We start from the raw sequence: 25,392 nt of genomic DNA on the forward strand, positions 1-25,392 counted from the left end.
AATGGATTGTTTATCTTTTGCTCATTGATTCATAGTTCTTTGCATACTCTGGACATTAGCCCCTTATTGATATTTCAAAGAACTCTTCCATTGTCTTTTCACTCTTTATGGTGTCTTCTGATGAAACAGAAGTCCTGATTTTACTGTGGCTGAATTTAACAATCATTGCTTTTATGGTTTGTCTTTATATGTGTTGTTTTAAAAAATATTTTCTATCTTGAAGTCATTAAGGTGTTTTATATTAGATATTTAATTAACCTGGGATTGGCTTTTGTGTATGGTACATTTCTTAATTTTCAAATACCTAGGGGTTTTCTAGTTATCTTTTTGTTTTAATTTGTAGTTTAATTACATTCTGGTGAGATAATATGATAATTTTTGCAATTGGTTAAAACTTACTTTATAATTCAGTGTATGTTCCAATATTATAAAAGCTTAGAAAGAACTTGTATTCTACAGAAATTGGATGTAGTGTTCTACATAGATATGCCTATTAGGAAAAGTTTATTATTTATGTTGTTCAAACTTTCTATATTTTTTCTCATTTTTTTAGTTGCTTGATATACCAGTTATTGAATGAGTTGTGTAAAAATTTCCCTATATGATTGTAGATTAGTTTATTTTTCTTATAGTTTCATCAGTTTTTGCATTATGTATTTTAATCCTGTGTTAGAGGTACAAATAGACACACAACTGTTATATCTTCTTTGTGACTTTATCATCTTACTTTATGAAGTAACCCTCTTTAAATTAAGTATTTGATATTAATATAGCTCATACCACCTTTGCTTTTGGTCGACATTTAAATGTATATTCTTTTCCATTATTTTTTGTTTAATCTTTCTATATATTGTTTTAGATGTGTTGCTTGAAAACAGCTTATGGCTGGATTTCACTTTGTTTTATCCAGTGTATCAATCTTTGCATTTAACTAGAAGCATTTATTCTGTTTACTATAAATGGAATTACTGGTGCATTTGGATTTGAAACTTTTAAGTTTTTTTCTTCTTTTTTGCCTTCTTTGAATTGATAAATATTTTCCCATTCTATTTTTCCCTCTACTAGTTTAAAATTTGAATACTTTATTTCTGTTTAATCACTGTCTTAGAAATTGAAGCATGCTTATTAATTTAACAATACTTAAATTAATTGATATCTTTATTTTCCTCTAAAATACAAGAATCCTCATTCTGTGCTCCTCTAGCAACCACCAATCTGTTCTCTGCATCTATGAAGTTGTTCTTGTTTTTAGATTCCAAATAGAAGTAAGATTTTCTTTTTTTTAAAACATCTTAGGACATTATAGTAGTTGTTTTTGGCAGCTTAGTTTTGATTTCCTACATTATAATGTGTTCTCTTTTGCAGTTCAAACTTTCTCTGCTTTTGCTATGGCCTTCAATTTATATTCCCTCCATCCTCAGAAACAGAGGGCCATCAGCAGGCCCTGCTAAAGAAAATTTGAGGACATGCTGCAGGAAGAAGGAAAGTGATCTCAGATGTGAAAGCTGAACTGCAAAGGAGAGCACATTATAATGTAGGAAGTCAAAACTGGCATCCACAAAGGCTCTGAAAGGAGGAACATGCATGTAAGTGATCTTAAGAAAAAAAGTGTTGGTATTTTTTGACAGCATATGGAAGTTTGGCAATACCTTGTTGTTGTTAAAATATTGTTGAGAGGTTTAAAATATTCAATAAGATCACATTTCCAGGTATTTTAACTGGAAATACCAGTTTTTCAGGCAAAAAAAGTAATAAATGATCACTGTCTTCCTCATCACCCCTGCCGCCATGACAGGCGTTTACCAGGCTTCTTCAGATTTTTGTATGCATAACCCCCAAAAGGGATATCATAAATTTTGAGTTTTAAATAAAACTATTATATCACTTAAAAAACCCCAAACAAAACTGAAGTTTGATTTTACTCAATTTGGCATAAACCCTGAGGGCAAAGCCAGGCTCCTTGTTTCACTTGCCTCTCTGTGGGTCCCTACTTCAACTCAGTTATTATTCAAATTCTTGCCAGATCATTGATGCTTTTAAGGGGATTGTGTTTCTTTATTTGATTATTTAAAAAACATTTATTAGCATATCTGCTTCAGCTTATACATATATACAGTATGTGTATATATATTCTTTGCCCTGGATATAGTGAGGTGTGATAAGATACGAACCCCTTAAAACAGATGAGGAATCCGGTTCAGCTCATTAAGTCCCAGTGAGCAAAGCACTATACTGGTGACTTGAGGACAAATTAATGGCATAATACCTGCCTTCTGGAAGCTCTTAATCTACTGTTGGAGATAGACATTCATTTTTATACCAGAAAACCCAATGACGAATGTTATAGTGGAGGATATATAACAAGAATTGTGAGATTATGAGAGAGGAACAGATTGGGCAAGGTAGGGGGGTGGGTAGGGGAGAGGGCATTTATAAGAGAAGTCATATTTCACTGTTTGAACAAAGATATGGAGATGGGACAACACAGAACATTTGGGGGAAATCAGTTGGCCAGAGTGGATGGGTCAGAACATGGATGTGTGTACATGCATGCACATAGCATGTGGAAACTGACAGCAATAGCGAGGGAGATGGCACAGAGCCTGTAGTGGCCAAATAGGCTACAAAGGTAGTTTATTTATCAGGGTTTTCCAGAGAGACAGAAACAATAGAAGCTATATATGTGAAGAGATTTACTTCAGGAATTGGCTTATGTATTTGTAGTCTTGGTGAGTTCAAAATCTGATGGGGGATGCTGGAAGGCTCGAGGCTTTAGTCTGAGTCCAAAGGTTGTCTGCTGGAGAATTTGCTGTTGCTCCGAGAGGCCAACCTTTTGATTTATTCAGGCCTTCAACTGATTGGATGAGGCCCACCCACACGAGGGAGGACAATCTGCTTTACTTAAAGTCCACTGATTTAAATATTACTCTCATCCAAAAGCACCATCACAGAGACACCCAGGTTAATGTTTAACTAAATATCTGACCACCATGGGTTAGCCAAGTTGATATATAAAATTAATCATCACAAGTAGGTTGTGGGCAAAACTGTAGAAGAGTTTAAATGCCATCTTGGGAAGATGGGATTCTATTCTCTTTTGAGTTGAAAACATTTTGAGACATTTGAGAAGGATGATAACTCTGGTAAATGTATGAAGGATTGACTGGAGTGCAGAGAAGAGTACTGTCAACATAAAACAGTAAGATTTTTATACCAGGGAAAGGATGGAATGGAGTCTATTTGCTATTTGTTTTGTCACTGCAGGTGAATTGCTTAATCTCTCTGAAGCTCAGTTTCCTCACCTTCAAAATGAGGACAAAAATAAGATATGCTTCATAGTGTTATGACATCTCATTGGATAATGTGTGTTTCCTGCTGTCCCTGGAGAGCTAGTGGAATTGACCAGAGGACTGGCCCTGTAGGAGCCAGCCTTCCTGATGGTTCCCAGTGGTCCCTGCTGCCTGGTAGTCACACCCTTGTGTAGTCCCCTCCTCACCCACATGGTCCTGGGGTCGGCCTGTGAGACCAGCCGTGTTTGACAGAAGTGATTTGTCACTTCTGAGATCAGGTCATGAAAGACTGCGGCTTCTGTCTTGGATGTTCTCACACTCACTGGCTCTCTAGGATCCACTGGCTTCAGGGGAAATAAGCTGCCATGTTGTCAGTAGCCCTATGGAGAGACCTTTGTGGTGAGCAGCTGAGGCCTCCAACCAACAGCCAGGGAGGAAGTGGGACCAGACACCTGGTGAGTTGGGCCTCTGCCATTCTTGTCAAATGGCTGACAGCTGGACTGCAGCGTTGGGAATGACCCAGCTAAGCCATTTCTGATGCTGCACCTACAGAGAAAATGGCTGTGGTTTTAAACGGCCACGTTTCCAGTAATGCATAACTAATGAGTGACTAATAAACACCTTGGCATTCGGCAGATGCCTGGGATTTTGGAATATGCAAAGTGTAAGGAGGGAACAGGGTGTTAGCACCTTATTACTCTCTAGGGAGGACTGATACATCTGGAGGCTGGAGGTGGGGTGGGGGGGGGGTGGGGGGGGAGAGGAGGAGGGGGAGAAGAGGAGGTAACCCGGTGGGGTGGAGCTTTAGGGAAGAGAAAGAGAAGGGCGGTGTTAGAGGATGAATATTTTGTGATGACCCAGAAAACATTTGGGTGCGATGCCTAAGAAAAGGCTAAGAAGTGAGGCTGCACCCTTCATGTTGTAGCAAAGAATGAAGCAGCCAGACCAGGTGCACAGTGCCCTTGCCCCTCCTCCCTTACGTGCCCCCCAACACTGTAACACATGCATGGGCAGCCATCTGGGGCTCCCACTAGCTGGGGCTGGACTTCAGTGCAAGCCTCTGTGTGTGCCGCCCCTGGACACCCTCAGGCTTACAGGCGCACAGCTTGGCAAGCAGGAGGTGCCTCTGTGTGAAGGGAAAGGCACCTCTTCTTCCACATGGACACAGGCCAGTGCCAGGGCTCCGGGCTTGGCAAGCAACCCCCCAGCTGGCTCTCAGCCCACACCTTCCTCTGGGTCAGCTGCCTTGTGCAATGTACAAGCCACACAACTGTCCTGGCGCTAGCAATGAGCTGAACCCTTCTAGAAAAAGCTGCTTAAACATTTATGTAGATTTGGTGCAGGGGAGGCAGGAGAGCTGGAGGTATTTAGAATCAATATGGAGTCTATTTGCTATTTGTTTTGTGATTGCAGGTGAGTTGCTTAGTCTCTCTGAAGCTCAGTTTCCTCACCTTCAAAATGAGGGCAAAAATAGGATCTGCTTTATAGCGTTGTGACATCTCATTGGATAATGTGTGTTTTCTTGCCTTCTCTGGAGGGCTCGTGGAACTGACCAGAGGACTGCCCACAGTGGCTGGTTATGGAAGGGCTGTGAGGAGCATCCATGCACTGGTGATTGCCCATGCGGATATCCCTTGATTTTCCCTTCCCAGAGAATAGAGAGTGAGACACTGCACCTTCAGAGAGGCCTGCCACCCTGTTCATATGCATATAGTGGCTAAATATTCACTCCTTTCCTGGAAGAAATCCAAGGCTCCTTCCTTCCTTCCTTCCTTCCTTCCTTCCTTCCTTCCTTCCTTCCTTCCTTCCTTTCTTTCTTTCTTTCTTTCTTTCTTTCTTTCTTTCTTTCTTTCTTTCAATAAAAAGCCAATTTTCTGCTCTTACCTCTCCTACAAATTCCTCGATTTTATATAATGCTCAGACTAAGGAGCACTTCATGACCCTAGAGTTTAAAAGCAAACCAACCAACCCATCAATATAAGAAACAAAGATCATCCCTAAGATGACCCTGAGCCACTCAAAGGTCAAGTGTCCAGTTCACGGTCACATAACATTCAGTGGCTGCAGGGGGTGTGTTATCTGAGAGTCGTGCATTCATTCATGCAGTGTGGACCCACCCCAGTCATGTGCCATGCCTAGTGGGAAGATTGATATATAAATAGATATTTCTCAGAAAAATCCTGGTAGAAAGAAGTTTTCTACTATGCCTTAGCCACTAGAAAAACATGATGGGTCAAAAAATAATTCTTTGAAAGGATACACTTCTTGTACATTTGTAATCATTTGACAGGTAGGATGCAGGTTGAGGCCAGCTGCTACATGTAAGATGAGAACTAAAGGAAAAGTGTTACAAGAAATTCATGCAGATTTCACTTTGCAGTGAATGGTAACAGAAAAAAGATTATAAATAGCAGCAAAAGGCTTGGGATTCAAACCCGATTTTTAGTCTTTCGAATGAATCTATAGATAAATGATTTGAACTAGTATGTACAAAAGGACCAGTTGACAGCAGAACATGAAAACTGGTGCTGAGGACAAGGGAGCGTTAAGGCCTTCCACAAATCAGGAGCACCAGTAAACTTTGAGTCACTTGGAGAATTTTACAGGGAAATGTAAAGTCGTGGCCCTGAGGATAGGATTAAATGTAATAACCCTAGCATTTGAGGAAGGGTAAACAGCAAAAACAGAACCTCTCAGGATCGACTGATTTCATGTCGTATGCACATCAGCTGAAGTAATAGTAAGAAGCCAGGAAAAATGGATGACAAGTGTTGGGAGGGGAAATGTAACAAAAACGCAAGTCAATAGCAAATTATTTTGTTGTATGGATATGATGCACCAGGAAAAATGGATGAGAAATGTGGTAGCTCCTGTTGAGATTGGGTAGCCATAAAACATAGGAGCAGCTCAGAAGCAGAGCTGTTTCCCAGGAGGATGGAGCAATCTGGGCTGGACACTCCGGGAGAATGCATTCTCAGCCAGAGCACATGCAGTGGGTAGGGAGGGACAGACCTGGTGGCATGGAGTTTCTCAGTATATCAATAGTTTAGCAGTTGTCATACTGAGAAAATGCTCTGTTTCTCTTGTGTTGATTAATTATTTGCACTTTAAAATTTGGTAATCTTGCCAGGCTGGTGTGGCTCAATGGTTGAACATCAACACATGAACCAGGATGTCATGGTTCGATTCCCAGTCAGGGCACATGCCCACGTTGTGGGCTTGATCCCTAGTAGGGGGCGGGAAAGAGGCAGCTGATCAATGATTGTCTCTTATTATTGATGCTGCTATCTCTCTTTCTGAAATCAATAAAAACATATTTGAAAAAAAATTGGTAATCTTAAGGGCACCGACTTTGACCTTTATTTCAGACTTTTATAAATTCAGGTCAATTCGGTGTTTGGAGAAACTTTTGACAATGCAAATTTAGCCAGCCAACAGTGTGCAGACATGCTTTGGGTCATGTGCTCCTGCCTTGTGGAGATTTCTTGGTGGCTCTAAGGTCTGGGTTAGTCTACATTTAATGCAACAATTTCTATTTAGTCTGTTAAAATATATATATATATATACACACTATATAACTATTCTGTAAAATAAGCTTTGAAAGAAACCAAAATGTATCATTTTCTCATCAGCCATGAAGTGTTATTAGTTATGATTTAATCTCATCTTCAGAATCGACAAGAACAATTCTTTCTTTCTCAATGCTGAATTCTTTTTTCTGGAAATGGATGTCAGCAGACAAACCTGGTGTCCAAAGCCCCATGGAAAATTGTTGTCTGCTTTCTAGCATTCATCTGCCTCAATCTCAGACTCTCCTCTCTTTTGGTTATTTCACCTCATTAACTAATGAGCCATAGTTAGTTTGACTTTTGACTATCTTCACCAAGAATAAAAGTCTACCTTTTGACCTCCACGTGTCTTCTCTCTTAATGCATCTAAAGCAGCAATTTTCAACCAGTGTGCTGCAAGAATTTTTAGAACATACACTACCTGATTATTTAGTTAAGGGCACTGATCTCTTTTCTCTTAGATTGTTACTGTCCCACACCCAGCCTGTGCCTATATAAACAGCCTTGGTGCCCCATCGGCGTGGCTCAGTGGTTGAATGTCGACCTATGAACCAGGAGGTCATGGTTTGATTCCTGATCAGGGCACATAACCAAGTTGCAGGCTAGATCCCCAATGGGGGGAATTGCAGGTGGCAGCCAATCAATGATTCTCTCCCATCATTGATGTTTCTATACCTCAACCTTCCTCTCTGAAATCAATAACTATTTTAAAAAAATAAACAGCCCTGGCAAATAAAAAAACCCAAAAAACTGTGGAATTGAGTAATGGAGATGATAATTGAAATATAGAGCCGCTCCCTGGTTCTTCATTAGGAGACATTTTGAGGAAAAAGAGTCAAATAGCTTCTTTTTATAAAATCCCTTGGAAGCAAAACATTAAACCAACTGTACATTATTTTTTAAATATGGCATTCTCTAGACTAGTAGTTCTTAGCACTGACTGTACAGTAGTATTTACCTGGGAAGATTAAATAAGGTGTGGCTTTCTTTATGTTTATCCTTAAAATTCATTGAGCCTTTTGAATCTATGGGTTCACATCTTTCATCAGTTTTAGAAAATTCTCAGCCATGATTTGTTCAAATATTGCTTCTTCCCTATTCTTTCCCCTTTTTCTGGGATTTCAATTATACATTTGTTAGATCATTTGAATATGTCTCATGACTTTAAAAATTTTTTTAAAAATTGAATTTATTAGAGTAACTGATTAATAAAATTATATAGGTTTCAAGTGTACAATTCTATAACACATCATCTATAAATTCTATTGTGTGGTCACTACCCAAAGTTAAGTCTCCTTCCGTCACCCCCTTTACCCTCCTCTACCTCTGCCCATTCCTCTTTCACTCTGGTAATCACCATACTGTTGTCAATGTCTATGAGTTTTGTTTTTTAATTTTGCTTAATCCCTTCACATTATTCACCCAACCTCCTGACCCCCTTCCTTCTGACAGCTGTCAGTCTGTTCTCTGTATCTATGACTGTTTCTATTTTGTTTGTTAGTTTATTTTGTTCATTATATTCCATGCATAAGTAAAATCATATGGTACTTGTCTTTCTCTGACTGGTTTATTTTACTCAGTATAATACTCTCCAGGTTCATCCATGTGGTTGCAAAAGGTAAGATTTCCTTCTTTTTTATTGCCAAATAATATTCCATTGTGTAAATGTACCACAGCTTTTCTATCCACTCATCTACTGATGGGCACTTACACTGCTTTCAAATCTTGGCTATTGTAAATGACACTGTAATGAACAAGGGGTGCATATATTCTTTTGAATTAGTGTTTCTGGTTTCTTTGAATATACTCCCAGAAGTGGAATTGCTGGGTCATAGCGCAGTTTCATTTTTAATATTTTGAGGAAACTCCATATTGTTTTCCACAGTGGCTGTACCAGTCTGCATTCCCACAGTTCATGAAGGTTCCCTTTTCTCCACATCCTCGCCAACACTTGTTGTTTGTTGATTTAATGATGATAACCATTCTGACAGGTGGGAGGTGATATCTCATTGTGGTCTTAATTTGCATTTCTCTGATGATCAGTGATGTTGAGCATCTTTTCATTCTATTGGCCTTCTATATGTCATCTTTGTAGGAATGGCTATTTAGGTCCTTTGCCCATTTTTAAATTAGATTTTTTGTGTGTGTTTTGTTGTATTTACAGGTCTTTTCTATTCTGTTCTCTTTTGAGATCTTAAAGTTTACCTGTCTTTGAGTTAACTAATCCTGGCCTCTGACCCATCAGTCTGATGTTAAACCCATCCAATTCATTCTTACTTTCAGATATTTTAATTTTCAGTTTCAGAGTTACTTTTGATTGTTTTTCATAGATTTCAATTCTCTGTTGAAATACTCCATATTTTAGTTATTTGTCCACCTTTCCCTTTATTTTTAAAAAAACATGTTAATAACAGTCATTTAAAGACCTCTGCTAATTTCAACATGTAGGTCATCTCTCTGCTCAAACTGGCTGTTTTTTTCTCTGCTTCTTTACATGTCTTATAAATTTTTATTTTATGTTGGACACTGTTTATAAGAGAACAGTAGAGAACAATATTTACATTATTTTGACTCAGAGAGGGTTTTCCCTTTAAATGATTTAATCAGATATGGGGATTTAGTCCAATTCAGTCTATCTCTGGTTTCAAGTGTCTCAGAGTAGAGAAGACCATACTATGGTTTTTGATTGTTAGCCTAGCAGGTCCCTTCCTCCCACATTTCCATGTGCAAAGACTACAGGGCAGTCAGGCTGCCTTTTGGCAGTTTTGAACTTTACTCTTTAGTCTCCAGCCTCATGTTTCCTCCAAATTTGGCAAATATCTTAAGGAAGAGCCTGGCTGTGTGTTTGAAACAGATCTTCCTCCTTGAGATGGACTTTGTCTCCCCATTACTGATAGACTACAGTATATTTTGGTCTGCTTTCCAAAAGAAGCTCTTTCACCTTCCAAGTGCTTCTTGACTCAGCAAATGAACCGCAGGGGAAAATGGCCTTTGTGCATTTAGGGATCATGAGGTTTCTAAATTATTCTTCTAGCCCCATACAACCTCCAAAGGCTTTGGTAGTTTTTCTTTCTCACAGTAATATCCTTGTATTCAGGCCAAGCTCGAGCCTCATCTTGCACTTAGAATTGGCAAACATTCCCAAGGTAGAAAGCAGCCAGTGGCCGCCTACTCATCTTGGAAGAGCTCTCCTGTCTTTGGTTGAGTTCATGTAGTCCTCTTTGCTTCCATAGCTTTCTGCTGTCTTGGTAATATAATTGTTTTTTGCATTTTGGCTGGCTTTTGGAAGTCGTTTTAGCCAGAGCAGTGTTCTGCTGCTTTCTACTACATTTTACCTAGAACCACAGTTAATTAAACTATACTCTCTGATGGCAAGAATTAGCTTTAGTAGTTGGATCTTAAGGAAACAAAGGGGGTCATGAAAATAAATAGAAGGTGTTTTCTCTTCTGAACTTCCCTATAGATGTATAGATGTGTACTCTTATGAGTAGAATGTCTGTGTTTTTTTTTTTCTTATATGTTAGTCCTATATCCTCAAAGATAATAAGCTTATATTGGACATGGACAAATCTGATATTACCTAGAACAGTGCTAAACAGGTACTTTTTTGATTAGTTGATTGGTTGATGTTTTCCACTGGCATTTGACTACATCATTTGGACAGAGAGAAAAACCATATTGGGTTTGCAAAGCCTAGAACATGTGTAGTAAATTTAATGCAAAGACATACACAAAAGTTATAATTGTTCACCATTCATGAAAAAAATTATGTACAAGATGCAGGAAGTTTGATAATTTGTTTTATATCATGAAGATTGTTTAAAATTGGATGAGCAGTTAGTAGAACCCTTTTCCCAAAGGTTGTTTAGATATAGGATAAATGCTTATTTGTCTTGAATTAGTTACTGGTTTTATTGGAAAGCAGTGGGATAGACTGATTCAACCTACAAAGATTTTTTTTCTACCTCTCACCCTTCTGAAATTAATCAAATTATGCAAAGATTAAGAAGAGCTGTGAACAAAGCCACGTATAGTAGGGAACTGGCTCTCGCATGATTTACTTGGCTTTTGAATTAAATTAAATTAAACTCAATGATATAGAACAACATGAAGTAAAGGTCTCATGACATAAAGAGTTGAGACCTGGAAAGAATAAAATTTATAGATTAAGGTATCCTTGAGTCATTTACCTTAAATATATATACTCACTGCACAGAGTGTGCCTCAATTCTTCAATCATTCAAACTTAATGTTAGTCTGAATAGCATACTCTCAGAGGATTGTATACCTGGGTGATGGATCATTTCAGTGTCAAAATCACAAGACACATAATTGTCATTGGAATAAAAACATGATTTTCTAATTTGTTTATGAGTGAATAGTTATGAAGGTACACAAAAAGACATACTGCGTGATTTGAAGCTTGTCTGGTAATTTGTGGTTGATTGAAGAATCCATTGTCTTTGGCTCTTAGAGTGCAAAAGGGAGCTTTCTACTGAGCAAGTGTGCATATTTCTTTGATTTTCACTTACTCTTTATATCTTATATAGTCATCTAATGTACAGAGAACAAACTGAGGAGACTGACTGTAGATCTTATGGGCAAAGTGTGCATTGTACATGAAGGAAAATATTTATCTAACCACAGAAGACATTGAATGCTAGAACATCTGATTACACTCTGTAAAATACCATGTCGAATGTACAATTCCATATGCTTTAACATTTCATTTCTCCTTTTAACTGGAATTTTTTCTGGACCATCTGATACTATTTATTAGAAATAGCAACTCCATCTTAGATGGCTGCACCCTAAGTTTTCCCTTTATGGATTATTTAGGTTTTGAAATTGTCCTTATGTTGGTTCTTCTGCTTGGGGAGGAATGGTATTGTTACCTTGAGTTTGTAACTAGCCATTGGTAGGTATCTTTACTGTCATTTGATAGTCTCAATGAATGTTAGAAACAAAGAGTCCTACTGTTGATTTTATGGAGCACCCTCCTTTATAGGTAGTGAAACAGATACAGAAAAGTCAAGCCTTTTGCTCAGTGCCCCACAGCTCATTGGTGGCTGAGTCAAGCATGGAATCAGGGTCTTGGTGTCCTGGCTATGCAATTTTTGCCCTATAACCTCACAATTTTGACTTAACCTTGCTTTCTGGTGGTGATTATACTGATGTTGATGCAATTATGAGTTCTGGAAAATCTTGTACATATGGATAATTAAAATAAACACCTTTTTTGAAGAAGGTCACTCTTCACATGTAATCAGAAGAGGTGGGACACATCCTTCAAAAATGTCTTCCCATAGACTTTCCAGAGGGTAAATGACATTTTCCCCAATTTACTTGCTTCAAACTGTTGAGTCAAAATCTTGATCTGTGAAAACATTATATATCAAGTGGCTAGAAACACAGCAGGGAGAAATCAACCTTTTTGCATTTTCTATTAGGAGAACACCCTTAAATTATATTGAATTCTTTCCTTATAAAGCGCCACATGGCTCTTTTGCTTTAGTGGCTGCTGCTTTGCCATGCAGGCTACTTGGAAAGTAATTAAATTGAACAGACACTGCCCTTGATTTAAAATCAGAGGGGGAAGCAGTTAATTGAATAGAAATGACAGCTCTTCTTCTCCTTTTAAAAAAAGGCTAGGCCAAGCTTAGAGACAACTTAAAACATTAAAGGGAAACTGCCCTAAACAATAAAGATGAATCATGGGCTTGGTGAGTACAATTTATTTTATTTCACTTGATAAGCAAAGGAAACATATGAGTTCTTGTGGTTCTCTGTGAACCCTTTCTCTTCATACAAATAGCCATTGGACTTTGTGAATCCTTGTCGCCTTGGTACAGAGGCTTTCAAACCTTTTCTCACTGGATTTTTCTGGTCTGTTTTCAGGTTGAAGGGGTATGCGTGACAGAAGCTGGGATGTGAAAGATGGGATTGTTTTCTTGTCATCCTGTACTCTTGCCACCTGGCGACTGTGATTCTGATGAGTGGAGATACATAATGGCCACCTCAATGCAACATGCTCCTTTATTTCCTGGGGGTCAGGCACCAGGAGGACCAGGAGGGCACAAGATCTGTTGAAATGTGACCCTGTTTGGAGCAGGGGTGAGAGTTCCTTGGTATGTAGAAGGTTGAAGGAAATGACTTCTAGGGAAAGCTCATAGCCTCCTGAAATCAATAGCTAAAAGTAAAAAAATGCCCATTTTCAAAAATAAAATATAATTAAAATGTCCCCAAGGGTGAATGAAGAGAAGGAACTTTTTTTTTTAAATCAAATAATGGATATAAAATAAAAATCCAGAGTGAAAAAACAAAAACAACAACCACATATATTTTAACTCTAAATTCTCTATATAGAGAGAATTGTAGCTTTTAGGGCATTTATATTGAGTCTTCATAACTTGGTCTATTCAATTATATTTTCATTTGAATGATTCCCTTTTGATCTCCAGCCAAATTCTTAACCTTCTGCACACCCCAGGAGAGCTCACCGGGAACCTGGTGGATCTGTGTAGAAGAGAAGACAGGTTGGGACACTGGTGAGGAAACCAGCATTTCTCCATGGTCCCATGGTTGTTCTGCAACTGGTAGAAGTGGAAATCTTTTCACCTTTGAACTTAGAATAAAGCAACCCAGTATTAACAATAAGTTGGCTTCTATATACTCTTTGGTAAGCCATTGTTTTTAACCACAGAGCCCAATTTTCTAGTCTGAAGGTCAGGGAACAGGCATGTGTAATCCTAGGGGAGGCGAATGGAGGGATGGAGGGATGAGAGGCAACTGAGAGACACAGTGAATTTTTGGCTTTGCCACTATCTAGCTGTCCTTTGGGAGATGCCAACTTCCTTCTTTAGGCCACAGTTCCCTATGGCTGCAGAATGAAAGGATTAGATGAGATGATCACTAAAAGTTTTCTAGCTCTGATATGACTCTATGCCAACTCCTCCCCAGGGCATTTAAATGGTGGAATCAATATAAGTTCAAACAACCAGACACTTCTGAATTGCTGGCATGATCTGAAATGGACTTGAATGTAGCCTGAGAACACATGCATCCAACATAGGTGAGCTATTTTTAAGCAGAGCTTGTATTTTAGGAACAGGTCCATGGAACAAGGAGCTTCCTCTCAGCAAAAGGGAATTGCTCAGCGATTTACAAAGAATAAAAAAATGTTGATATTTTTCCTTGGGGAGGGATTTATAACTTCCCCATTCAAAACTTTTGCAAATTGCTATCTTTCTTGATTCCTCAAGTATCAAATAAAGTGATTGATCTGGTGATCTCCAGCAGAATCTCTCATTGTGTATTTCATAGAAAAATTCCAAGAACCAATAATCAGTGTTTGGGCATAGGGAAGAACTCTGCTTGAAGATGAGATGAAATACCATCCTTACTACTGGGCTTCTCAAAATTATTAATGAACTAATAGTATGTTTTGAGCTTTTAAGGTGGAAGTACAGAAGTACAAGTTTACTAAACTTGTTTAATGACAGAGTTCATCCTTCCCCCATAAATTCATTATTATTGTTATCTTAAGCAACTAGTGTTCCGAGGAGGACAGAAGAGATGTCCCATTTATATGTCAGCAAGGCAGACTCAAATTAAATGTCCTGAAGAACTTTCTATGTGAAACTATGCAATAGGAGCAGAAGGAGATAATGGGATTTCCTATCTAGACTTTGCTCTATCAGTCCACACACCATTGCTAGGTCCCCATTTAATCAGGGCCTTCTTAAGTACTCTGCCTGGTGAATGAAAACAGAACTGGCCTTTAAAACGAAGAGCCAACAATTAGAAAAAGTCAAAATAAACACTCCTGAAACGATGGATGTTTTATGTAACAATTGGGAGTAATATTTTGAAGATCAGTTGTGTGGCATTCTTTGCCTTTTATTTCCCACTGTGGCCAAGAACTTGATATTAGCATTGACATGAAATCTGTGGGTGGTGCTTATCTCGATGGTTATGTAATCTTCATTACTCATTAGGATGTGGTGTTCTTGTTGTGGAGTCACCGACATTTCTCAGGCAACATGATTATGCGTGAGATGTAGAAGTACAGCATTCAAATTTACCAAAAATTTTTCACTTTTGTACATTTCAAAAATGAAGTATATGCTACATTAAGTGAATTGTGTTAAAAGTTTTCTCCTGTTCTTGTAGGTTTCAGTTTGAAAAGAACTTAATTGTTTGAAAATGTAGGTTATTTACCACCCAGGAAAGTCCCTCTCTGAAGCTTAGGAGACGGCAGGGCAGGAAGTCAAAGGTGGCCAGCTGAGATTGCTGCTCTCTGCTTCTCATCACAGACCCACCATTTGCATCTCTTCTGACTGCTGTGAAAAGTACAGTGAATAATGAATAAAGAAAAGTGGTTCTGTTCATGCTTTCCTTGGGTTTCTAGATCTGGATAATTTTCACTAAGGCCCTCATTTACCATTGCACATTTCTGATAAGTACAGTTGGCCTTACACCATGATCATAATTCTGGACACAAGGTGGTTCCCAATACTTATTTCTGAATGAGTGAATGAATGAATGATACAAAATATACAAATTATCCTTGGCAGTGAAAAGGTGTGCATGTGAATTTTGGCTCCAGCACCAACCAGCTGTCTGATCCCAGGGAGCACGGCCTTTCTTGGCTGTGGTTTCCTCACTGACTTAGATGGGGGCCCCCAGCCCCATCGAGTAGGTTCTGTTTCTAGTAGAACACAATGGAGTCTTCCAGCAGAGTTATGAGTCAGTTTTATGCCATTTCTTCCCCTTCCTTCCCCTGGATTTGTCAGAATTTCCAGCAGAAAAGGGAATGAAACTCAATTTGATACCTTCTTTCTATTCCAAACAGAGTCTTTACTCTTAACTCCAATCTTTATGTCTTTGGCTACCATATACCTCATCCTTCCCTCACCCAGCCTTAAAAAGATTCCAACTTCCAGTTATAAATAAATAAACCCTGGGGATATTTAATATACAGCATGGTGACTATAGGTAACAATACTGTATTGTATATTTGAAAAACACTTGAAACCTACATGATCCTATTAACCAATGTCACCCCAATAAATTTAACAAAAAAAAAAACAAAAAAAACAAAAAAAGAAAAGAAAATTGTTAAAGAGTAGATCTTAAAAGTTCTCATCACTTTGCAGATCACCAAACTGAGGTTTTGAGAGATTAAGACATTTGCACATTCAATAAGAAATTGAGCCGGAGCTATAGAGCCAACAATGTCTGATTCCAGAATTCTTTCTCCTTCTATTCTCTGCTGCCTCTCAAAAAGTAAGAATCTGGGTCTCCATACAAACAAAATGTGGATGTTTATATGAGTGCTCAGTCAGTATTTGTTCAAATGAATAGATCAATGAAACAGTACTTATCAAATTATAGTAGGTAGCATGGAATCATCCTAAGGCAAAGGATAATGTATGTAAAGTTTACAAATCTATTTATATTAAGGAATTACTATTAAATTTTTATGAGTGATAATGGTATTGTGGTTATGCTTAAAAAAAAAAAGAGTCCTTATCTTCTGGAGATGCACTCTGTGAGGTTTACAGGTGAAATGACATACTGGCTGATATCCACTTCAACAATAATGAGGTGGAAGTGGAGAGTTTAGATTCAATAAGATCCGTCATGGATTGATGAAAAGTGATGACACTTGATGTGTACATAGGGATTCAGTTTATTACTTTGTCTCATATTTGTATACACTTGAAATTTTTCATAATAAAAAGTTAAAAACGGAATAGATTTCAGTAGAACAAAAAGAAAACAAAAAAGTAGTACAAGTCCATTGCAAAGAAGTCTACTCTAGTTTTTTTTTTTTTAATGATAATTTCCTAACTTTCACCAAACTAATTACAAAACATATCTCTCCAATAGGGCTATTTGGGGGAGGGCATTTTTTATGTCATTTGCCTTTTAAACATTCACTTTCTTAGTACAGACCCGTGGATTGATTTTCTTAATTTGTTGTGTGAACCTGAGTCACTCTGAGTCTTTTTATGTAGGTTTCTCAGATGGAAAACAGAATCAGTCTAGACATTTTCTGAAATTTTTTTCATTAATATAATTCTAGAATGCTGACTAACCAGTGAATTACTATGGATATCATTACTTTGCTATTTAATCGTTAGCACCCAGATTTGTGGACAAAAACAGCATGAGAATCCTGGCACACCCTGAATTCAGGAAGTAAGATCACTCAGTGTAAAATACCTATGGAGCCGAGTACATTTCTCATTAATTCTCCAGAATACTAGCTGCCCTAGTATGCTGCCAGGGCTTCTCACTTGGTTTAATGCACGAAGAATTAGTTATCTTGTAGAAGGCTCTTACTTCCTGAGAGACAGAATTAAACTAGAATATGATTGAATTAAAAAGCCCTTCCTTCAGAACAGTGGAACAGCCAATGGGTTTGTAGATTACCCTTTGAAGCCCACCCCCCTTCAGTGGTTAAATCTCAATTGAATTACTTAATCCTAACAGCCTTTTGGAAACTCCATGTGAATGTTGAGAGTTGATACACTTCTTCTACAAGATACAATCCAATTAAAGGCAAGCCTGATTTAAAGACATGCAAGGGTACATGGTTGAGCAATCATGTTCTCATGTGAATTCATCAGCTAAGAGACCCACCTATTAGCTGATGTGATTTGACAAGCTGTGTCCTTAAGTGTACCTCATTTCTGCATGTATCAGCGTATGTATCCACCCACATAGGAGAGCCACAGGCTCAAAAAGACTCAGCTGTGAAAATTTAAATAAATTTAAACAAAGTGCTTAAAATACTATCATATAGCCTTGGAAAAATTTGTATCCCGTGCTTGTAATTAGTAGAATCAAGATTTCAGATATTTCTATACTTCAAATCTATTTGGAGGAGTGGGTTTTGCTGTTACTAAAATTTACCATATATAGTATTAAAATAATATGAGATAATGTTCACAGAGCAGTACTTTCCAACCTAATTATTTTCCCGGGTACTTGCTGCAATGCTTATCTTTAGGTTCACTGCAAATTATAAATTAAATAAGATACTTTCCTGAAACCTCTAAAAACCTTTACCGAATGGATTCTTTTAATTCACACAGTACTTTCCAGAGTTGAAGTTTCTTGGCTCCAAGAAATGACTTTAATTGGCTCAATTTTTTATTAGTGACTCTATGGGGGTTACATTGGTAAAAAAATCTGGATGTCTTTCCAGTCCCCTGCCTTTTGGCCAATGAGAGTGGGGCCAGAGGTAAGAGGGCACCCCATTCTGAGTAAAGAGAAAGGGCGGACTAAGTAAACAAAGTCTTGCGGGTTTCCATTGAGTTCACATCATTCCTCAGGTTTAGTCAGAAGAAGAAATGTTGCATAGCAAGGACAATTTTGGGGTCCCCTTCATTTTCAAACTATATCAGGAAGGAAAGAGTTGAAGACAAGAAGAGGAGAGCATAAAAGGAGCTGAAGGTAAGAAAGAAAGAGAGGCATGTAGTTGGGTGGGGAGGAGGAAGCAGACAATGTGAAAGTAGTAAACTAAATCAAGAGAAAGGAGTCTACTTTTAGAGAGAGGGATAGAGACGGTAGCTCTGGGCAATTAGTGTTGGCCATGACTTGCCACACTGAGAACACCAACTTGGTGGGCAGTTATGTGAGGGGAGAATTAAGAAATCCCTATAATGTCAGGCCATGGAGTGGAGAATTGGAACTGCTAGAAACCCTCATTTCTGCATGTGGATTGTATTAAAAAAAAAACAAAACAGTTCAAGGGTCAGCACAACCCTAAGAAAAGAACCTATAATAGGATTTTTAAAAAGAACATGGGAAAAATAAAAAACCCACATTATCTTAAGGATGAATTTGGACTTGTATGAAGCTAATAAAAGGCAAACTTTAGACCCAATCCCATTTTGCACCAATTTGTATTTGATTGATACAGGTCTCTCTCTCTAGCTTCATCTATATAACATATATTCATGTTTACATATGAATTACATTACCTGTAATATAAATTTGATTATTTACAACCTGTAGTTGTAAGATCTATACTACTGTCTGATCTTAATGAAAACATACATTGTTTCTATGCATCTTTTTGATAAGTGAAATTGCAATTGTCCCACAATCTTTCCATATTAAACTTTTAATAATTTTCTTTGGAGGATTATTAACTCTAAAATAGTTCAATAAATTAGTTATATCAACTTAGTAGTCAAATGAATGTAAATTGAAGTAAAAACGTAACAGCATTGTACCACTAGAAAACTGGTAAAGCTTAAAGAAATAACATTTGTTGACAACAGTGCAAGAAATAACATTTGTTGACAAAAGTGCAAGCACTTTCATTTGTTGCTGGTGGGAATGTAAATTTATGCACCTTTTTGGTAAAGCAGTTTGGCACTAGATTTAAGTCTTAAAAATGTTCACAAACATGAACCTAGCAATTCTGTTTCTAAGAATTTATCTTTAGGAAACTGAAATGGTATAAGAATAAATGTACAAAATAGCCTATCTAATAAAAGGGCAATATGCAAATTGACCATCACTCCAACACACAAGATGGCTGTCCCATGTGGTCAAAGATGGCTGACACAAGATGGCAGGCAGGGGAGGGCAGTTGTGGGCGATCAGGCCAGCAGGGGAGGGCATCTAGGAGAGACCAGGCCTGCAAGGGAGGGCAGTTGGGGGCAATCAGGCCTTCAGGGAAGGGCAGTTAGGGGTGACTGGGCTGGCAGAGGAGTGCAGTTGGGGGTGACCACGCCTTCAGGGGAGGACAATTTGGGGGGACCAGGCCTGCAGGGGAGGGAAGTTGGGGGGGACCAGGCCAGCAGGGGAGGGAAGTTGGAGGGGACCAGGCCTGTAGGGGAGGGCAGTTAGGGGGGACCAGGCCAGCAGGGGAGGGCAGTTAGAGGTGACTGGGCCAGCAGGGGAAGGCAGTTAGGGGCTACCAGGTTTGCAGGGGAGGGAAGTTGGGAGTGACCAGGCCTGCAAGAGAGGGCAGTTAGGGGCAACCAGGCTGTCAGGGGAGGGCAGTTAGGGGCAACCAGGCTGTCATGGGAGGGCAGTTAGGGGCAACCAGGCTGGCAGAGGAGGGCAGTTAGGGGTGACCAGGCCAGCAGGGGAGGGCAGTTAGGAGCAATTGGGCTGGCAGGGGAGCAGTTAGGCATTGATTAGGCTGGCAGGGGAGTGGTTAGGGGGTGATCAGGCTGGCAGGCAGAAGCAGTTAGGGGCAATCAGGCAGGCAGGCAAGCGGTTGGGAGCCAGCAGTCCTGGATTGTGAGAGGGATGTCCAACTGCCCATTTAGGCCCGATCCCACTGGGGGGTCCCAGATTGGAGACAGTTCAGGCTGGGCTGAGGGACACATCCCCCACCCCCATGCACGAATTTCGTGCACCAGGCCTCTAGTACATTTATAATTGTGAAGCTCTAGGAACAATCTAAATGACTAACAAAGAATACTGGTGAAATAAGCCCTGGTGTATCCATATGATAGATGACTATGCAGCTAGTAGAATTAATTTTAGGGGAGGATATTACCAAAAAGAAAAAAGATTCATGATATTCTGCTGAGTGAATACAGCAGATTACAGTATATATTTACTATATGATTATAATTTTATCCCCAAAATTTACAGAAAAATGGAAAATATGAACTATTTATTTCTGGTGAGGGTATTTAAGCAATTTTTCTTTTTTGGTTTTCCTCTAATTTACAAATTTTCCCCAATAAATTTTTGAAAATTATAAAAGTGAAAATTTACCTGAAATTGAATTTTTTGCCATTTTATAAACTTCATTGATTATATTAATTATTCAAAATGCAAGTAACACTTGTGATATATGTTAACAGTAAACAAGCCTTACTATTGTATAATTATAAATATAATTATTAATATTATATATAGACATTGCATATATGATGCTTTAATGTTTTATGGCTTATAAAGTGCCTTTCCAGAGGTGATTGTATTTTGCTCTTAGATGACTATGTGTTAAAAGGTATTATCTCCATCTTATGGGAACAAAAAAAGAGGCTGGAAAATTTTGATAATCTGCTCCAAGACTCTGAGCTGGTCAGTAAGGCCCCTGACTTCTGTACCCTTAGGACTACTTCCATGTTGCTAGGTTGGGTTTGCCCTATAAAGTTGTGTTGAGGAACATTATTTAGCCTATAGGATATCTTTTAAAAAATGTTTTTATTGATTTCAGAGAGAGGAGGGGAGAGGGAGATAGAAACAACAATGATGAGAGAGAATCATTTATCTACTGCCTCCTGCATGCCCCACACTGGGGATCGAGCCCCAGACCTGGGCATGTGCCCTGACTGGGAATCGAACTGTGACCTTCTTGGGTCCATGTTCAACCACTGAGCTAGATTGGTCGGGCAGCCTACAAAATATGTGAGTTGCCATATATCATGCCATATGGTATTCTAGGACAGTGGTCGGCAAACTCATTAGTCAACAGAGCCAAATATCAACAGTACAACAATTGAAATTTCTTTTGAGAACCGAAAACCGACTTCTGCGCATGGGCTACGAAGTTTCAATCGCACTGTACGTGCGCGCCCGTATGTGATATTTTGTGGAAGAGCCACACTCAAGGGGCCAAAGAGCCACATGTGGCTCGCGAGCCGCAATTTGCCGACCACTGTTCTAGGATAACAGAATTGATCCTTTTTTTCAGGTAGGATGTATGGTAGGACAATCCTTGTTTCTGATTTAAAGTTAGCTACAGGAAAATCAACTGCTCTGCAAATTTCACTGTACTGTGTGTTCTATCCTTTTTTCATTTTAAACCTTTGTTCTTTGAATTTACAGAAATCTCTGATAATCATAGCCTTTGTCAGTTAAACTAATGGTGATGAAGAAATGCCCAGCCACCTCTTTTACCAAAGTTAGAGTTTAAAAGGGAAATAAGTGGCCGAAACCGGTTTGGATCAGTGGATAGAGCGTCGGTCTGCGGACTGGAAGGTCCCAGGTTCGATTCCGGTCAAGGTCACGTACATTGGTTGCGGGCACGGCCCCCCGTGGGGGGTGTGCAGGAGGCAGCTGGTCGATGTCTCTCTCTCATCGATGTTTCTGGCTCTCTATCTCTCTCCCTTCCTCTCTGTGAAAAATCAATAAAATACATTTAAAAAAAAAAAAGGAAATAAGTGTGATAGCAGGTGGGGGTCAGAGGGCTAGAATCTCAAGAAGTTTAAAGTCAGGGAAAAGGGCAGTGTCCTTTCATCAGCTACATTTCCGCACCTCGGGATTTTCCTGTCAGAGATAGAGCCCCAATTTTGGTGTACAGTGGAATCTCCTGGAGGGCTTGTTAATCTCTTAGTCAATTCTCCACTCACCCACCTCATCCCCAGCCCACACCAGTATTACCAATTCTACTTGGTTCAAGGTGGAATCTGAAAATGTGCTTTTCTAATAAGTTCCCAGGTGGTACCAGATGAATCAGGTGATGCTGCTTGATTTCAGAGAGAGGAGGGGAGAGGGAGATAGAAACAACAATGATGAGAGAGAATCACAGAGGGAGATAGAAACAACAATGATGAGAGAGAATCAGAGTCACACTTTGCAACCAGTGTTGTAGGAGTTTCAGGAGCTATTTCTCTTACACAGGAAGAATGTTAGGCACTCATGAATATAAAGACAAATAAGTGATCATAATGTGGAATGAGGGAGGGTTATGCAAAAATGATTATGGAACAATGGGGTAAGGGCTATAGTACATATGTGTGCTAAGGGGAGTTTGCAGTTAATATTGATTTCAGGAAGCTAAGACTGCAGAAACAATATTTGAGTTGCATTTAAAAGGTGAGTAGGGGGCTCATAAGGTGGGAAAGAGAGTTCTATGTAGAGGAAACAGGATAAGCAAAGCATTGAACTTGAAAATTTATAGTCTGGATTGTTTAATGTTACTTTTGTACTTATTGAATATTTTCAGCAACCAAATTTACCCAAGACTGCAGATCTGCTTCTCTATTCACACAGCATTCTCATCTTTCTTCACTGTATTTTAATCTTAACTTGTTCTTCCTAGAAGGCAAAAGGAAAGTTGTGGACATTAATGGCCTTGATGTTAAATGTGGAATGATTAATTATAACCTTTAATATGCATTGCACATTCCTCATGAAACTAGCATATGTCTAAATGTTACCCAAATAATGAATTGGAAATTCAATGAATGCAGTCATTTGGCACCATGTAATTGAAAAAAGAGTCTATAATTTTTAAAATTCTCTTTTTAAAAATAAATTTAGCCGGGTGAGGCCATGTGTCCCTGGATCCGGGTGAGGCCTCGCGCACCTCGGTCCGGGTGAGGCCATGCGCCCCTGGGTCTGGGAGAGGCCATGTGTCCCTGGGTCCGGGTGAGGCCACGCGCCCCTGGACCCGGGTGAGGCTGGGTCCCTGGGCCCGGGTGAGGCCACGCGCCCCTGGGTCCGGGTGAGGCCATGTGCCCCTGGATCCGGGTGAGGCCTCGCACACCTCGGTCCGGGTGAGGCCATGCGCCCCTGGGTCTGGGAGAGGCCATGTGTCCCTGGGTCCGGGTGAGGCCACGCGCCCCTGGACCCGGGTGAGGCTGGGTCCCTGGGCCCGGGTGAGGCCACGCGCCCCTGGGTCCGGGTGAGGCCATGTGCCCCTGGATCCGGGTGAGGCCACACGCCCCTGGGTCCGGGTGAGGCCACGCTCCTCTGGCTCCGGGTGAAGCCGGATCCCGGGTCCGGGTGAGGCCGTGTGCCCCTGGGTCTGGGTGAGGCCACGTGCCCCTGAGTCCGGGTGAAGCCATGCCCCTGGGTCCGGTCGAGACCAAACCAGAGGGAGTCGGACCTCCGTTACCACCATTTGTCCACCATCCAGAGCTGAGGGGTCAGTGCTGACATGTACTCATAAGGAACTGGTGGACATTGAAATTGGGTCTCAAAAGAACTGTTGGTCCAGAAAGAAACTCACTACAGACTGATTCATTTGCCTGTCAGCATAACTATTATTGCTCATCTCACATTCAATTCTTATAAGTATATCTCTAGTGACACATGATCTCGCTCATCTAGGGAAAATGATGAACAACATAGACTGATGAACAAGAACAGAACCAGAAACAAGGAGGCATCGATGGGACTATCGGGCCTCAGAGGGAGGATAGGGGAGGGTGGGGGGAGGAGGGAGAGATCAACCAAAGGACTTGTGTGCATGCATATGAGCCTATCCAATGGTTAAATTCAACAGGGGGTTGGGGCATCCGTGGGGAGGGGTGTGGGATGGGAATGGGGGGATGAGGACAAATATGTGACACCTTAATCAATAAAGAAATAAAATAAATAAATAAATAAATAAAAATAAATAAAAATAAATTTAGTCAAAATGAGACAAAAACAATGCCATTAAATTTTTTTTTGCAACTTCTAAAACACTGAGGTTTTTAGAATGAATACTGCCTATAGGTAAAATAAATTATTGTGACATGAACTCCAAAGCAATGCTCACAAATAAATGTTCTTTATATAACTTATTTCTGTTGCTTTCTATAAATATCATACTCATACTTTAGTTTAATTTATAATAATGAAATATGTAGTAACCTATCTCTTGAATGTTCCAAGTTACGTATGTGATTAAAAAACTGATTTTAGTTGGCTTCTTGTTTAGTCAACTGATAGAAAGATATGATGGCTTTGTGAGGAGCAGCACCAGGTGGGAGCTGGAGATTTTGGCAAGGTGCTGCTTAGAAAGGGTGACCATGGCTGCCAAGAAAATCCAATATGAGTAATTCAATACCTGCGTCCTGGCTAATGAGTTTATGTACAAATTTTAAAATATGGGGTTTAAGGACTGTATACTTTGTTATGAATATTCTAAGAAACTCACTTCTGAGACAGTTCCACAAATCAGTTTATAACTGATTTTATAATTGCAAAATGGCATTTATAAATGTCTGGGATAGTCATCTGTGAAAATAATTAGGTAACTTTACCTTGTTAAAAGAGTGTAGACTACCTGATATTTAAGGTCCATTTCAACTCTAAGATTTTAGTAATTTTATGGCTAATAAATCATTTTGAATTTAAATATTTATTTTTTTTTAAAATACCCAGCAGTGATTTTAACAAAGAAACGATGAACTCCTATGAGCAAGAGCTAAGTGTGTTGTATTTTATCAATCATTCTGTTAAATACTATGGAGGGCACATAGTAGGTGCTTAAGTAAATATTTATATTTGGTTGATCAATATAGGACTTAATTTTCTTCATAGATTACTTACAATATTGATGTTTCTGATGACTTTAAAGATGAGCATTTCAGAAATGTTCATACATGAACAAAGAATTGAATCCCTCATTCAAATAACTTGGAAAGTAAACTGTTTTGTCACCTTATATACAGACTAGAGGCCCAGTGCATGAAGATTCATGCACTCGGGGGCGTCCCTCAGCCCAACCACCCTCTCACAATCCGGGACCCCTCAGGTAGGGTCCCTAGGCCTGGCCTGAGATCAGGGCCTATCGGGTCTTTCCTTCCCCGGTCTACAGGAAGCTGGCC

Source organism: Eptesicus fuscus, chromosome 2, assembly GCF_027574615.1.
Source record: "Eptesicus fuscus isolate TK198812 chromosome 2, DD_ASM_mEF_20220401, whole genome shotgun sequence".
Classification (NCBI taxonomy): domain Eukaryota; kingdom Metazoa; phylum Chordata; class Mammalia; order Chiroptera; family Vespertilionidae; genus Eptesicus; species Eptesicus fuscus.